The following is an 18,080-nucleotide window of genomic DNA, read 5'->3' on the forward strand; positions in this document are numbered from 1 at the left end:
CTCAGCTCTCTGCAGATTATCATCACCCCTGTGGCCTGGACAATGACCCGCTTGTTGACAGTGCCGAAACAGTCCCATCACTCTGGATTGATGTAACACAGATCCTGGAAGGGTGGGAAATAGGGGAGGGGGGAGAAGGGGAGCGGTGGTGATGATGGACTGGGCCACATCCTATACGAAGCGGGCGATGATGAGGGCCTCCCTGGCCCTCCGGGCTTGCTGGATCCTCGCTGCAGCCGCCTGTCCTCCAGCCTGCAGCTGGTTCTTCTGTTCCTCCATGAGATCGTCCTCCAGCCCCGGATGGTCCGGTGCCTCGTCTTCCTTATCCTCCTCTTCCTCGGAGGTGGGCACATGTTCCCTATCCCCAACCTCCAGCACATTGTTCCGCTGCTGTGCTAGGTTGTGGAGGGCACAGCAGATCATAACAAAGTGGGCGACCCTCAGAGGGGTGTACTACAGGGCACCAGCAGAGTAGTCGAGGCATTGGAACGGCCTGTTGAGCAGACCAATGCGCCACTAAATGACAGAACGGGTGGCCGCATAGGTCTCGGTGTACCAGGTCCCCGCAGGTCCTCAGTGGTAGTCCTTATCCCCCAAGAGCCAACCGGCCATCCTGGGTGGACCTCAAAGAGGCCAGGGATGTCTGACTGCCCCAGGATGTAGCAGTCATGCACAAACTCTGGGAAGAGTACACACACGTGCATGATATTAAGATGGTGGTCGCACACGAGTCAGATGTTCAAGGAGTGGAACCCCTTCCTGTTGAGGTAGGCACTCCCTGATGGCCCAGTTAGCGCAAGGCGACAAGCGTGCAATCTATCAGACCCTGGACGTATGGTATCCCGGCGATGGCGAAGAATCCAGCTGACCGGGCATCTTGTTGGGCTTGGTCCATGTCGAGGTTTATAGAGTAAGACATTTTACAACAACAGATTAATATAGGTTTATATAGTTTCTGCTTGGGCAAACAGGACATCTGTGACCTGTCAGATGCATCCGTGGCCACTCAAAAAGATTAAAATATGCAGGGATTATTAATCACAAAAAGATTTCGAATATAAAAGTAACTAATTATTACTGTAATTTAGCCCTTGTTCAAAATATTGTGCTCAGAATTGGGAAGTTCACATTAGGAAGATTAATCTGATATCTCATTGCTCTCTCCTCTCCCACCGCCACCAGAGAAGACATCCTAAGAATAGTCAGAAATCAAGAGGCAATGTAGAGAGGAACATAAATCACGGTTATTAAGGGCCTGGCCAAAAAGGATTATATTCCCTGACGTTGAGCAGGTTAAGGTTTATCTGTTTGAGATGTTTAACATAATGAAATGCATTAACAAGTAGACAGGAATGATGGGTGATCTGGACCAAAGACATTGTTGGTAATTTTCATATTGAGCCCAGTCAGAGAGCTTCAGCTCGGCTGACCATTATGCACTGTGCCAAATTTTACTTTCCATGCCAGGTTTATATTTGTGCCTAAGGTCTAAATTAGCTCCATTAATTAAAAAATTGAGCCAAACAAGAGAATGCCGAAAAAGCTCAAAATAATTTTGAGACTGTGGAACGGGCTGCGCCAGATGTAAATCAAAGGTGCAGTTGGAAAACATGAAAGAAATAGAGAATTGCAATTAACAACATAAACTGCCTTGGCCTAATCAAGAAATGTGTTGAGCAGATTTCAGGCAGCCAACAGGAGGGAGGGCTTCTTTATAAAATAAATTGCAGGAGACTCCGATATTCAATGGATGGACCAATAGTCTGATGGTAATCCCTCCAATATTTTGCGATGTAGCTTATTTTAGGTCTTTTTTGAGGGTGCTGATAGATATTTTCCATTTGATAATTTTGTCACTGAAATTTTGTTCATATGAATGTGAAGTTTGTTTTTTGATAATGGGATTTTTGACATTAAACACAGTCAGAAAAGAGGCAGTTACAGGTTGGCTGCCCAATATAAACCACATGCGTACCCTCAGCTGAGGCCCACAGCTTCAATACTAATCTTGCAGCCTCTGCACACGGGCTTCATTATCTCAGTCAGACCAACTATCACATATAGCAACTATTTCATTAATACAGAACAAATTAATATACAATTATTTTTTGCTATTAAAGCAAAAAACATAAATATTGTCATTAGTAGACTCTTTGCATTCCCGGTCTCCTACCCTTTGGCTCACCCCTATGCATTAACAATGAAATCACAGTATTTCAAGTGAGTTTTCATGAAGGTCATTTACTTATTGAGTAGCTTGGAGTCAAGATCATGGTCTTCCTTGCATTACAGCTCACTGACTACTTCTGACACGTTTCCTTAAATAATAAAAGGCTGCCTTGCGTACCTGCACATTTCATTACATGCATCAGCCTTCTCTGACCTGCTGAATAACTTAATGCAGTCTAGAGTCTATGGCACAGTTATGATCTTGAGCTTCATATAAGCCTTGGGAATGATGTGCCTTTTGGTCGCCCATGGAGGCAACATATATTTTAGATAATTAGTGGGTTTAGCATCGTGATTAATCTGCCCAAATAATCACTGTCTTGAAAATGTACTTTTCCGCACGTGGATTGAATAATTAAGAATGTAGCGTTCGATACCTTTCTAGTATTTACAATTATATCTGACAATGTTGTTTGGAACAGCACGAAAGAAAATAAACCTGATATGAATGGACATTCATGAATTAGTTAATTTGTTCTGAAATTCGTACCGTTAAGCGGTGAGAGTCAGGCAACAGATCCATCTTCTCCTGCCTACCAATGCACATCTGAGCAACACTGATTACTCTTCATGAGTGCTTTATTGTAAGGAAAGAGCTCTACTTTTTCCATGGTTAATTCTTAATATTTTAAGGGAATGGGGGGGGGGGGCTGCGGGGTGTTGCGGGGGGGGGGGGGGGGGCATAAATTGTGGTGATAGTACATACTCCTTTAAAATTAATTATGTTTTCATCTAAGGTTTAAAATGCCTCAGAAGGTCTAATGGACCCTGTGACAATTTTAAATTGCAGCTTTGATATATCGCAGTTGTTGCAAACTTGATGTAGAACACAGTCTGTTGAGGTGGTTGAATCTCATATCAGGTAAACACAAATTCAATTACAACTTGGGACTTACTGCTGATTTGTGCTGTTGCTTTTCACTCCAATCTGAGCCTGAAGCATCAATGCAAAATTTTAGAGTAAATCAGCGGAATCTTGATGGATGTACGCTAAAATCCTGAGAAAGATTGATAGGATAATAGCTACTGGGTAATTAAACAACTTGCAAAAGAAAACAATGCAAACCACCTTCTAGTCACAGGTGGGGCAGCACTGAAAAGAATCTCTCCAAAACAGCGAACGTGAAGAGGAGATGGAACTAAGAAAAACAACTCGGGTGCAGTAATTATGAGCAGCAGCTTTGAATGATTAAATCATAATTAAGCAAATTATACTTATAACTGGCAGCAATCACAAAACATTTTCCCTACACTTACGATTGCATTCAACAAAGCCAAATTGCTTTAGATTACAACTCAGATGAACTACCTGTGCAATACTAGCATTTAGGGAATGTTCAAAAAAGGTTGTGAGGAAAAACCCAGCATTTACAGACCAGTCAGCTTAACATCAGTGGTGGGCAAACTTCAAGAAAGTTATTCAGGATAGAATGAGCTGTCACTTGGAAAAAATAGGATTCATTAAGAAGAGCCAACATGGATTTCTCAAGGGGAAACTGTGTTTAACGAATTTGCTGGTTTGAAGAGATAACAAAAAGGGTCGATGAGGGTAATGCTGTTGATATGGCTTGCATGGACTTTAAAAGGCATTCAATACAGTACCACACAACATACTTTTAAGAAACGTTACAGCTCATGGAATAATAGGGACAGTAGCAATGTGGATATAAAATTTGCTGAATGATAGGAAGCAGAGAGTAATGGTCAATGGATATTTTTCAGGCTGGAGGAAGGTTTGTCCCCAGGGGTTGGTATTGACACCCTTGTTTTTCCCTGATATATATTAATGATATAGATCTTGGTCAATTTCAAATTTTACACATGGTACAAAGCTTGGAAGTATTGTAAACTGAGGAGGACAGTGTAGAACTTCAAAAGGACATAGACAAGTTGGTCAAGTGGGCAGATAGATAGCAGATAATTTGGATTTGGATTTGTTTATTGTCACGTATACCAAGATACAGTGAAAAGTATTGTTCTGTGTGATCATTCTGTATGTGAAAATAAAATAAATAATAAACATAAAATACATAATGTAAATACATAGACACAGTCATCGGGTTAAGCATACAGGAGTGTAGTGCTGCTTGGTAGAGAAAATATGTGAAGAGATCAGATCTGTCCATTAGAGGGTCATTTAGGAGTCCGGTAACAGCGGGGAAGAAGCTGTTTTTGAATCTGTTCATGTGTGTTCTCAAACTTTTGTATCTCCTGTCCGATGGAAGAAGTTAGAAAAGTGAGTAAGTCGGGTGGGAGGGGTCTTTGATTATTCTGCCCGCTTTCCCCAGGCAGCGGGATGTGTAGACAGAGTCAATGGATGGGAGGCGGGTTTGTGTGATGGACTGGGCGGTGTTCACGACTCTCTGTAGTTTCTTATGGTCTTGGACCGAGCAGTTGCCATACCAGGCTGTGGCGCAGCCAGATAGGATGCTTTCTATGGTGCACCTGTAACAGTTGGTATGAGCCAATATAATAACAATAAAAATCGCTTATTGTCACAAGTAGGCTTCAATGAAGTTACTGTGAAAAGCCCCTAGTCGCCACATTCTGGCGCCTGTTCGGGGAGGCTGGTATGGGAATTGAACCCGAGGTTATGCTGAACATGGCCTTGTTCTGCTTTACAAGCCAGCTATTTAGCCCACTGTGAACATGTTGAATTTCCTGAGGAAGTATATGAGCTGGTGTGTTTTCTTGGTTGTAGCGTCGACGTGGGTGTACCAGGATAGATTTTTGGTGACGTGTACACCTAGGAATTTGAAGTTGTAAACCATCTCCACCTCAGCCCCGTTGATGCAGAAAGGGGTGTGTACAATATGATGAAATTCAATATGGAGAAGTGTGAGGTGCTGCATTTTAGTAAGAAGAATATGGAGAGACAATATAAAACTGTGTTGAGCAACCCACAGCCTGGGGGCCACATACAGTCCATCATGGTTCTGATGGCAGCTCACGGGAGAGTTTGTTGACTGTTGCTCACATAGAGAATTGCTATATTTTGTTGGTTTCCATCCTGGTATCTTTTTTCCTATCAGTATAACTGAAGTGATACGCACGTAACACAAGGGCACTTGAAGTGAGGTGTAATGCACTCAACATTAACTTTGAGAGCCGTGCGCTCCCTCTGCATTCAATCAAACTTACGTTTTTTTTGTTTTTACTACTGGAAGCTGATGACAGTTCTATTAATTTATGACCAATTCAGCTTTTTCTACAGCTTGTTTTGAAATATTCGCCATGTATTAAATATTTTCAATATTTTTCAAGGGTCAAGAACATACTTGAATTCAATCTTGTGGCCCATTGAGATGGAGGAGTGCCACTCATGCGGGCCACTAGCTTAGGTGGCCCATCACTGATATAAAATGATGGGTAACATTCTTAATTGGTTCAGAACAGAGGAACCTGTGGGTATATGTGCATAGATAATTGAAGTTGGCAGGACAGGTGGAGAGAGTAGTTAATAAAGCATAAAGTACCCTGGGCTTTATTAATAGGAACATAGAGTATAGGAGCAAAGAGGTTATGCTGAACATATACAAGATACTAGTTAGACCCCAGCTGGAATATTGTGTACAGTTCTGGGCACCACACTACAGGAAGGATGTGAACACATTGGTGAGAGTGCAGAAGAGGTTTATAAGAATAGTTGCAGGGATGAAGAACTTCAGTTATGAGGATAGATTGGAGAGGTTGGGACTGCTCTACTTGGAGAGAAGCAGGCTGAGAGGAAATTTGATTGTGATGTTTAAAATCATGAGGGGCTGGACAGAGTAGATAGGGAGAAACTGTTTCAGCTTGGATCAAGAACGAGAAGGCACAGATTTAAAGTGATTTGCAAAAGAAACAAGTGTGATGTGAGGATAAAACTTTTACACACAGTGAATGGTTTGGCTCTGGAATGCACTGCCTGGAAGTGGGGTGCCGGCAGATTCAATTGGGGCATTCAAGAGGGCATTCAATGATTATCTCAATAGAAACAATGTACAGGGGTACGGGTAAAAGGGCAGGGGAATGGCACTAAGTTGTGATGCTCATTTGGAGAGCTGATGCAGTCACAATGGACCAAATGGCTTAATTCTGCATTGTAACAATTCTGAGATGCTGTGCCAGTTTCTTACTAATATTGTCCCATAGTAGTGATGCTTTTGGGACATGCTAATACACAAAGCATATTTTAAAAATATCTTATGAAATGTCTTATGAAATGTTTATATTTCATCCTGCCATGTAATAAAGCAGCTGAAAGTTAATTTAAATATTTTAAAATATAACTATAATGACTTGGTCTTAGGCTGGTGTTGAGAGAACGAACAAGAGGGAATAGCCTACTTAACCTGTCCTCACCAATCGACCTGCATGTTACCATTACCATCAAGTCAAGGGATCAATCCTAGTTGAATGAGGTATACAGGAGGGCATGCCTGGAGCAGCTCCAGGCATATACCTAAAAATGAGGGCCGGGATTCTCCCTACCCGGCGGGGTGGGGGGTCCCGGCGTAGCGGAGTGGCGGCAACCGCTGCAGCGTTGGGCCTCCCCAAAGGTGTGGAATTCTCCGCACCTTTGGGGGCTAGGCCTTTGACGCCCGCCGGCCAGCGTCAGGGCTGGCCGAAAGGCCTTTGCCGGTTCGCGCACGCGCCGGTGCGTCAGCTGCTGCTGACGTCACCACCAGCGCATGCCTGGTGGAGGGGGTCTCTTCTGCCTCTGCCATGGTGGAGGCCGTGGTGACGGAGGAAAAAAAAGAGTGCCCCCACGGCACTGGCCCGCCCGCTGATCGATGGGCCCCGATCGCGGGCCAGGCCACCGTGGGGGCACCCCCCGGGGTCCGATCGCCCCGCGCCCCCCCCCCCCCAGGACCCCGGGGGCCCGCTTGCGCCGCCAATCCCGCCGGCACCAGAGGTGCTCCAATTCCCGCCGGCGGGAGAGGCCTGTCAGCGGCGGGACTTCGGCCCATCGCGGGCCGGAGAAACGCCGTGGTGGGCACGCCGATCGGCATGAGCTGATCGGCGCGGCGCGATTCCCACTCCCGCTCATTCCCGGGTGGCGGAGAATTCCGCCCACGGCGGGGGCGGGATTTACGCCGGCCCCGGTGACTCCCCTACCCTGCGGGGGGTCGGAGAATTCCGCCCGTGGTGTCAACATGGTGAAACAGGACTACTTGAAGCAGTAATAGACAGATCTAAGCAATCATGCAATCAATGGATCAGATCTATGTTTTGAAGGTCTGCCACACCCAGTCGAGAGTGGTAGTGGACAATTAAAGAACTAACCTGAGGCGGAGTCTCCACAAATATCCTGATTCTCAATGACAGGTAGGCTCAGCACATCAATGTATAAGTCAAGGCAGAAGCATTTTGTAGCCATCTTCAGCCAGAAGTCTCAGTTTACTATCGATCATCAGCAAAGTGATGGAAAGTGTTGTCGACAGTGCTTTCAAATGGCATTTACTCAGCAATAAACTGCTCACTGATGTTCAGTTTGGGTTCCGTCACTCAGCTCCTGACCTCATTACATTCTTGGTCCAAGCATGGACAAACAAGCTGAACCCAAGTGGTGCGGTGAGAGTAACTGCCCTTGACATCAAGGCAGCATTTGACCAAGCATGGCAATAAGGAATCCCAGTAAAACTGGAGTCAATGGGAATCAGGGGGGAGCTTCGCTGGTTGGAGTCATACCGACCACAAAGGTTGAGGCTGTTGGAGGTCAACCATCTTATCCTGGAACATTGCTTGCTGCAGGAGTTCCTCACGGTAGTGTCTCAGGCCCAACCACCTTCAGCTGTTTCATAAATGATCATCCCTTGACCATGAGGTAAGTAGTTGGAATGATCATAAATGATTCCACAATGTTCCGCAGTGTTCGCAACTCCTTAGATATGAAGCAGTCTGTGTGCATCTGCAGCAAGTCCAGGGCGATTGCAGGAATCTACCATGAGGTTTAAGTGTAGTCTCGTATACATTATAAAACTCAGTAAACTTTAAGTTACGCTTCTCGGATGCAAAATAGAAATCTTTTATTGTGTCTATTGATTATAATTGGGAGATTGAAATCTTCTTGTGGTTACAAATCAAATGTTCTCAAAAAGCCGTTGCCAGCATAAGACTTTATGAGAAATAATTGGCTTAATGGTTTACAACAAATTTAACTTTCAAAATACACTAATGGTTCTTTGCTCAAAGCAAAACAGCTTGCCCGAACTTCAAGGGTGAGAGTGGAAATATGAAAATACGAAATAAGGATAGCGAGTAGTTAAGTAAAAAGTATAGAACGATCCTGGATAGAAAATGGCTTCCCGAACCTCTATGTTTACGGAGAATGTTATCAGTCTGACTCCATCTGTCCCTACCCCTGAAATGTGCTGATTGGCTTGGATGGGTTTCAAATGCATTTGGTTGGATGGTTAGTTGTCAATCATCAACCTGCAACATATATTCAGATATGTTGCACTTGTAGATGCTTGTGTGTGTTTGAATGTGACATATCCTCTTAATCAATCTAGTTTTGGCTGGTTTATTGTTGACTGTGCTTTTATCTGCATTCTGAACAATGGTGTATTCATGTAGTCATGGCGACCATGGGTACGGCTGCATAGCTTTTGAATTCGAACAACGGTAAGTTTATGATATTAGTAAAATGTTGCATAAGCTTTAGCTAGCTTTTTTGAATGTTTCAGATTCTGTGCTTTGCAAATTCTGCAAGCTGTGTGTATTTATAATCTAGGTTATGCTTGAAGTTATATGATGAAATCCATTTTTAAATGGATTTTAAACTGGGCATTAATATTTACATTAAAATGGCTAAATCAATGATCCTTTTACCTTCAGAAATAGCCAGTTTCCTTCAGCATTATTCATGCTTGGGCTGATAAGTGACAAGTAACATTCATGCCACACAAGAGCCAGGCAATGACCAACTCCAACAAGAGAGAATCTAACCATCTCCTATTGACATTCAATGCAATTACCATTGCTGAATCTCCCAGTGTTAATATTCTAAGGGTTGCCATTGATCAGAAACTGAACTAGTCCAGCCATATAAAAACTATCGGCTGGGGCCAGAGGGAACACCGATATGACCTGTGGCCCTGAGTTCAGAGTGAGCAGTCAGCAGCATGCGCAGCTGCATGGCTGCCTTGCCAGATGCAGCGATGGTGTTCGTGTCAAACCATCTCGACCCCACAGCCCACCTCTTGGCCACCCGCCCGCTACTCCCCCCAGCCCTGGCAGAAGCCCCCGGCGAGCAGCACAACTGTCAGCAAACTATGGCAATGTTGGACACTTTCTTTTTTTTTAATAAACAATTTTATTGAGGTAGTTTTTGGCTTTATAAACAGTTACAGACATCATCACAAAGGAAGCAAAAAAGGCAAAAATGTGCAAACATCCACGTACTTCCAATACTTCCATCGTAACATATTGCACAAGCCCGCTCCCCTCCCACCGGTACTACCCGCCATATTTTCCCTCCTACTCTACTCTACCCCCCCCCCCCCCCACCCCCCCTCCCCCCACCCCGCTGTTGACGCTCACTCTCCCGCAAAGAAGTAAATAAATGGTTGCCACCTCCGGGTGAACCCCTGCACAGATCCCCTCAAGACTAACTTAATTTTTTCCATCCCCAGGAAACTCGACATGTCCGCAAGCCACCACTCAGTCTTCGGGGGCTTTGAGTCCCTCCACGCCAATAATATTCGTCGCCGGGCTATCAGGGAAGCAAAGGCCAACACATCGGCCTCTTTCTCCCCCTGGACGCCCGGGTCTTCCGAAACCCCAAAAATTGCCACCCCTGGACTCATCACCACCCTTGTTTTTAGCACCTGGGACATGACCCCCGCAAATCCCTCCCAGTACCCCCTCAGCTCAGGGCATGCCCAAAACATGTGAACATGGTTCGCTGGTCCTCCCGCGCACCTAGTGCATTTGTCCTCTATCCCTAAAAATTTGCTCATCCGAGCCACCGTCATATGGGCCCGGCGAACGACCTTAAATTGGATCAGCCCGAGCCTAGCACATGTCGCGGTCGAGTTTACCCTACTCAGGGCCTCTGCCCACAACCCATCCTCCATTTCCCCGCCTAGCTCCTCCTCCCATTTACGTTTCAGTTCCTCTGTCTGGGACCCTTCCTCCCTCATGAGCACCTTATATATACCCGAGACTCTGCCCTCCCCTTCTTCCCTCCTAGAGACTATTCTGTCGAGGATCCCCATTGGGGGAGGCGCGGGAAAGATGGGACCTGTCTACGAACAAAGTCCCGCAACTGTAGGTATCTAAAATCATTTCCCCTTACCAACCCAAATGTCTCCTACAAGCTCCTCAAACTCGCGAAGATCCCTTCCAGGAACATATCACCCACCCTTCCCGCCCCTGCTCGCCGCCATACTCGGAACCCCCCATCCATACTGCCGGGGGCAAACCGATGGTTGTCGCAGATTGGCGCCCAGACAGACGCCCCCATCTCCCCCACATGCCTCCTCCACTGGCCCCATATCCGCAGGGTCGCCACAACTACCGGGCTGGTGGTGTACTTGGCCGGCGGCAGCGGTAGAGGAGCCGTGACCAGGGCTTCCAAACTGGAGCCCCTGCACGAAGCCGCCTCCACCCGCTCCCAAATAGACCCCGTACCCACCATCCACTTCCTTATCATAGCGATGTTGGCCGTCCAGTAATAATTGACCAGACTCGGCAAAGCCAGCCCTCCCTCACTGCGGTTCCTCTCCAACATCGCCTTCTTCACCTGCGGAGACTTTCCCGCCCAGACAAAGCTCATGATCAGCCCGTTAACTCTTTTGAAGAAGGACTGTGGGATAAAGATCGGGAGGCACTGAAAAATAAACAAAAATCGAGGGAGGATTGTCATCTTTACAGTCTGCACCCTCCCTGCCAGCGACAGCGGGAGTGCATCCCATCTCCGAAACTCTCCCTTCATTTGCTCCACCACCCTGGCCAAATTTAACTTATGCAGTCTGCCCCAGTCTCGTGCCACCTGGATTCCCAAATACCGGAAATTTTCCTCAACCAGCCTAAACGGTAGCCCTCTCAATCTGTTCTCCTGGCCCCTTGCCTGGACCACAAACATTTCACTCTTGACCGTATTTAATTTGTATCCTGAGAACTGGCCGAACTCCCTCAGCATTCCCAGTATAGTTCCCATCCCGGCCACTGGGTCCGACACGTACAGGAGCAGGTCGTCTGCATAAAGAGAAACCCTGTGTTCAACCCCGCCCCTCACCATCCCCTTCCAACCCTCTGTGGCTCTCAGCGCAATCGCCAGCGGCTCTATGGCCAGCGCAAACAGCAGCGGGGAGAGCGGGCAGCCCTGTCTGGTCCCTCGGTACAACCTAAAGTACTCCGACACTTCTCTGTTGGTCCTGACGCTGGCCCTCGGGGCCTGATATAATAATTTGATCCAATCCACCAGTCCCTCGCCGAACCCAAACCGTCCGAGCACCTCCCATAGATAGTCCCATTCCACCCGGTCAAAGGCCTTCTCGGCATCCATTGCCACCACTACCTCCACCTCTCTACCTGCCGGGGGCATCATTATCACATTGAGCAATCTCCTCAGATTGGCCGCCAGCTGCCTACCTTTCACGAACCCCGTTTGATCCTCCCCAATCACCTCCGGTACACAGTCCTCCATTCTACCCGCCAGTGCCTTTGCCAGGAGCTTGTCGTCTACATTAATCAGGGAGATTGGCCTGTAGGACCCGCACACCTCCGGGTCTTTACCTGGCTTCAATATCAGAGATATGGTGGCTTGTGACATTGTCGGCGGCAGGGTCCCTCTGTCCCTTGCCTCATTGAAAACCCTCGCCAAGACCGGGCCCACCAGCTCAGAGTTCCTATAAAACTCTACTGGGTATCCATCCGGCCCCGGGGACTTCCCCGACTGCATGGCCTTTAGGCCCCCCAATACCTCCTCTATTCTAATCGGGGACCCCAGCTCTTCCACTCGCCCTCCCCCAACTGTTGGGAATGTTAACCCGTCCAGAAACCTTTTCATCCCCTCCGGTTCTTCCGGCGGCTCCGACGTGTACAGCTTACGATAGAAGTCCCGGAATACCCTGTTCAATTCTGCCGGATCCTCCACTTTGCGCCCCCCCTCGTCCCTCACTCTACCTATTTCCCTGGCCGCCTCCCTCCTCCTGAGTCTGCTAGCCTTTTCCCCATGCTCGTACACCACTCCCCTCGCCTTCCTAAGGTGTTCCACGGCCCTGCTCGTGGATAGTGCCCCCAGTTCCGCCTGTAGTCTCTGCCTCTCCCTGAGTAAAACCTCCCCCGGGGACTCCGCGTGCTCTTCATCTATCCGACCCATTTCCCTGACCAATCTATCCATCTCTGCCCGGTCTGCCTTGGCTCTGTGGGCCCCAATTGAAATCAGCTCCCCCCGCACTACTGCCTTTAGCGCCTCCCACACGGTCGCCGCTGAGACCTCCCCAGTGTCATTCACCTGCAGGTAATTTTTTATACATTTCCGAAGCCCCTCGGAAATCCCCTCCTCTGACAGCAGTCCCACATCTAGCCTCCATTGCGGGCGTTGATAGCTCGCTCCCCCGAACTGCAGGTCCACCCAATGCGGGGCATGGTCTGAAATGGTAATTGCTGAGTATTCCGTGTTCTTTACCTCCCCCATACAGTCCCTGCTTAGTACAAAGAAATCTATCCTGGAATATACTTTATGGACGTGCGAGTAAAACGAGTAGCCCCTTCCTGTTGGCTGTCCCTCTCTCCAGGGGTCCACTGTCCCCATTTGCTCCATAAACCCTTTCAGCTCCCTTGCCATTGCTGAGAGTCTACCCGTTCTGGGACACGACCGATCCAAAGTCGGGTCAAGGACCATGTTAAAGTCCCCTCCCATTATTAGCCTGCGAGAATCCAAGTCCGGGATCTTCCCCAGCACTCTTTTAATGAAGTCCACGTCATCCCAGTTCGGGGCATATATATTCACCAGCACCACTCTTCTCCCCTCCAGTCTGCCCCGTACCATCAGGCATCTGCCCCCCCCTGTATGCGGATATGCCCTCTGCCTCAAACTGCACGCGCTTGTTGATCATGATTGCCACCCCTCTGGACTTCGAGTCCAAGTCCGAGTGGAAGACCTGGCTAATCCAGCCCTTCCTTAGCCTGATCTGGTCTGACACTTTCAGATGTGTCTCCTGCAACATAATTACGTCCGCCCTCAGGGCCCGGAAGTGCGCGAACACCCGCGCCCTCTTAACCGGCCCATTCAGCCCCTTGACGTTCCAGGTGATCAGCCTGGTCGGGGGGCACATCCCCCCCCCCCCCCCCCCCCCTCGCCGGTCAGCCATAGCCTTTCTCGGGCCGGCCCCTGACCCGTGCGTCGCGCCATTCCTGGCCCGCCCTTTGGCTGCCTCCACCCTCGACCCCCTCCTCTGCCATCTACTGGCTGTAACTTCCCCCCCCATCTGACTTCCTTGACTAGCCAATCTGCTAGCCCGGTGACTCAACACTCCGGCGCCTTCCTGTCCCATTCCCCTTGTTTCCCCATCCTCCTCCCCACACACTGGGGCAAGCCGGCTCCAGTGTCTTCCGCGAGCTGCACAAAAAGCACAAACCAGCCCAAACAGGAAAAAAAGAAAAAAAAACACAGAAAAAAGAGATAAAGCACATAAATGTCCATGAACAAAGGAAAGAGTCTCAAATGTTCCGCTTGGCTCCTTTGGCCCAGCAAACCGTTGAGCAGCAGTCCAGGCACATTCGGCGTTCCTTCCCACAGAAATCCTCAGGCCCTAACTCGCGTCCTTGGGGCCTCCTTTCGGGACCAGCCCCAGGTCCCTCACAAAATCCATCGCTTCTTCGGGCTCGGAGAAGTAGTGGTGTTGACCTGGTGCGTGACCCATAGCCGAGCTGGGAACAGCAGACCAAACTTCACGTGCTTCTTGAACAGCACCTCCTTGACATTCTTAAAGGCTGCTCGCCGCCGAGCCACCTCCTGGCTTAGGTCCTGATAAATGCGGAGAACACTGTTGTTCCACGTGCTGCTCCTGGCGCTCTTTGCCCACTGCAGCACCCGCTCCTTGTCCACGAACCTGTGGAACCTAATCACCATCGGGCGGGGGGGTCCGCCCAGCCGCCCCTGCCTTGCCTGCACTCTGTGTGCCCCCTCCAGCTCCAGCGGTCGCGGAAAGGCTTCGGCCCCCATCAGCTGCTTCAGCAGGTCTGCTACAAACGCTGCAGCATCAGCTCCCTCAGCCCCCTCCGGGAGGCCGACCATCCTCAGATTGTTCCTGCGGACTCTATTCTCCAGCTCCTCCACTCTGTCCAGCAGTCTTCTCTGCCGCTCTTTCAGGCTGTCCACTTCTAGCGTTGCAACCGTTTGCGCATCCGCCTGCTCCTCCACCGCCTCTCCCAGCTCCTTAACTTTAACATCCTGGGCGTCCAGCCTCTGGTTCAGCTGATCCACCACTTTCTGGATTGGGTCCAAGCTGTCCCGCTTCAGCGCTTCAAAACTGGACTTCATTACCTGGAGCATGTTATCCAGCGCCAGCTGGATTACTGAGTCCGGGGTCCGTGTGTCCGCCATCTTATATGCCAGGTAATTTTCTTCAGGTCCTTGTCTCTGTCCCTTTTTCACCTTCTTCTTCTGCCTTCTGGAATCCCGCTGTTCCATGTGCCGCAGCCCGCTCCTCTGCACCTTCGCTGCCGCCTTCCTTCGCCCAGCTCCTTAAATTGTACCTCCTGGGCATCTGAAGTGGGTCCAAGGTGTCCCTCCTCAGCAACTCCAAACTTTTTTTCTTTGTCCTGGAGGAAGGAAGGTCCGTGGGTCCGCCATCTTACCCTTCAGGTCAGCTTCCTCCTTGTCTCCGTTTCTCTCTCTCTCCTTCCTCCTCACCTGCTGGCCTCCCACACTTTCATCTGCTGCAGCCCGCTCTCCTCTTCTGTTCCCGGCAGCCTTTTTGCCGCCCCCGTGGTCCCGCTATCGCGGGGAATCAGCTGTTAAGCCTCGCCGGAGTGAGAGCCCGCCGAATGTGCGGCTCACTCGGACATCGCCGCCACCGGAAGTCCAATGTTGGACACTTTCTGTATCCCCGCTCTCTCTCAGGAGCCACCACCAAGGTTTCACAATCCTTAAAAGCACAAGTGAACCATGCCGTTGGGAACTCGGCCCATCAGAGGAGGAGAATCGCGCAGACCCTGTAGAATATTGGGTTGGGCCCGCTAATGACATGCAAACGGTGTTTACTGTGCGTGCGTTCCGGAACGCATTGGCTCCGCTGTCGAGGTGACGGAGAATCATGTTTTGGCGTCAAATCGACACCTGCCGTGATTGGGGATCAGAACTGATTCTCCGCCCAATCACTTTTGCGATTTCCTGCCCCTTTTCTTTTACCAACTTATTTACCTCCAACACTAATTTGAGTCATTTTTGTATTTATATTCCCAGAACTCTGATTTTCCAAGGAACATGTGAGCGCCATATTTTTTTTATTCCAAAGCGTAATTGCAGAGTTGATGGCAGCAATGTTGTTATGAGATTTGGAAGACACGATAATGGTTTTAAAATGGAAGCGCTTGGATTGTGAGCCACTGGCGGTTAGTGGAGGTTGATGGACGTTTGGACCTTGTATCGGAGAGATTGGGAACTGTGAAGTATTGGACAAGTTGGAATTTGTGGAGGGCAACATTTGGGAGACTAATGTATAAAGCTGAATGTCACTGACTTAGGGACTGAACCATTGGTGTAGAAATCAGGGTTATTTTCAGTCATGGGCCTCGTTTGAATGACATCAGTCTGTTTCCTGGCTGGTATGGGAATAATGTGGTAAGAAGTGGCAGCCAGTCTCCAGAAAACTTAGCACTCCTGCTCCTCCTGATCACACAAAGGAAGTAAAATAAAATCAACTTACATGTTTGTGCCTCTTCATCATCCTGGCAGATCCTCACTCACGTCAGTCAGATAAGAAGGCAGCAGCACCTTTCCTGCTCAGGCCTGAGATAAAATCGCAGTCACACAACATCATTGAATACCAATCTGCATATTAAAGGACACACTGTACCTTGGCTGTCGGCTACCATCTTAGCTATGGTAATGTAGTGCAGCCACCTGACCACAAATCTGTATAAAAGATTATGGTCAGGCGAATCTGGTTAGTTAGAGGGTGGTAAGTACGAGAATCTTAGAGAGCTTTTGCTGGGAAGTTAGCTTTAAAGTCACCACAATTTTCATTCAGCGTAGTAATTTCTATAACTACTGATTATTATTTTTTTTAAATTTAGAGTACCCAATTCATTTGTTTCAATTAAGGGGCAATTTAGTGTGGCCAATCTACCTACCCTGCACATCTTTGGGTTGTGGGGGCGAAACCCACGCAAACATGGGGTGAATGTGCAAACTCCACACAGACTGTGATCCAGAGCCGGAATGGAACCTGGGACCTCAGCGCCATGAGGCAGCAATGCTAACCACTGTGCCTCCGTGCTGCCCTCATAACTACTGATTATAATATTTTGATTTTTATCCTTGCTTGAAACCAGGGGCTGGATTCTCCACCGTGGGATTCTCCATTTTGCCAGCAGCTCGACGGCTTCCTGACGGCGTGGGGCTGCCCCACAATGGGAAACTCTACTGGCCAGCCGCAGAAATGGAGCATCCTGCCGGCGTGCTGAAACAGAAATCCGGCGCGGAGAACCCAGCCCCAGATTTTTAAGACCACGAGCCATTCAGATGAGAGAGGCTGGGCCGAACTCGCTCAAGCCCCCTCCATCGTGTTCGATGGCGGGCATGCGGGAAGAATATGGTGGGAGGTCCAGAAATCAGGTTCACGCCATCGTGAAATTACAGTGGGATCTTCCACTTGTGCCCACCATGGAAGATTGTAAAATCCATCAGAGGCCGGCTTGAACCCCGTTAATAGGATGCAGGTGAAGGCATGCCCCCGCATGCCAGATTCTCTGTGATGCCATCAGGAAAACACACTTGTGTGAAACATGTTCAGAACAATGTAGAGTGCAGGTGTTTGGACTCATCTGATCAATGTGTCCAACCGCCTCTGGAGTTCAGGATGGTGGTGGCCCACAACTCTGGACCTGCAACACCAGAGCAGTGGGTCGGGGGAGCATCCTCAGGTGTAGTTTCCAGATTAATTGTCCTGGAGACGGTCTATTTTCAAGCCTCAGTACATTCCTGGAGATCCATCTTCATTCTCAGGAGGTCCATCTTCCAGCCTCAGAGTTCTGCTGGAGACCTATCTTCATTTTTGGTCCACCTTGTTTCTTCAATAGTGGGGCTGTGATATTGGCCTATATGCCATCAAGCCTACCCACAACTGAATACAGCGTGAAACACATGGTTAAATGGTTAATTAGGTTGGGGAAGGAGGATTTGGCTTGTTTTCCTGCTGGACACGACATCAGGAAGCACTCCAAGTTCCCATACGCATCAAGACGTTTAGGGCGCGATTTTTCCACCGCATTGCGGGAGAGGCACGAATCGGGCTTCATGTCATGCACACAATTACGAGTGAGTCACCTGACATGCGGCGCCATGACCTGGATCATTTCCACACGGGACGTGATCCAGATATCATATTTGAGGCTGCATTCTCCCAGTGTCTGGGAATCACCCGCCACACCGGCAAGGCCCCAACCGGGCTCTGATTAGTACTGGCCTCCACAAGAGGAGACCTTCATGATGGCCACTCTGGGGGTCCCAAAGGCCATTGGAGCCCACAGGTGGTTGGTGACAAAGCAGGACAGTACCCCAGCACATCCCTGGCATCCGGACACCCTGGCAGTGCAGGTCTGGCATCCTGCCAGCGCCAACCTGGCACTGCCAGGGTGCCCAGTTAGCACCATCAGGGTGCCAGGCTGGCAGTGTCAGGGTGCCCAGGTGC

Source organism: Scyliorhinus canicula, chromosome 17 (assembly GCF_902713615.1).
Source record: "Scyliorhinus canicula chromosome 17, sScyCan1.1, whole genome shotgun sequence".
NCBI classification, from domain to species: domain Eukaryota; kingdom Metazoa; phylum Chordata; class Chondrichthyes; order Carcharhiniformes; family Scyliorhinidae; genus Scyliorhinus; species Scyliorhinus canicula.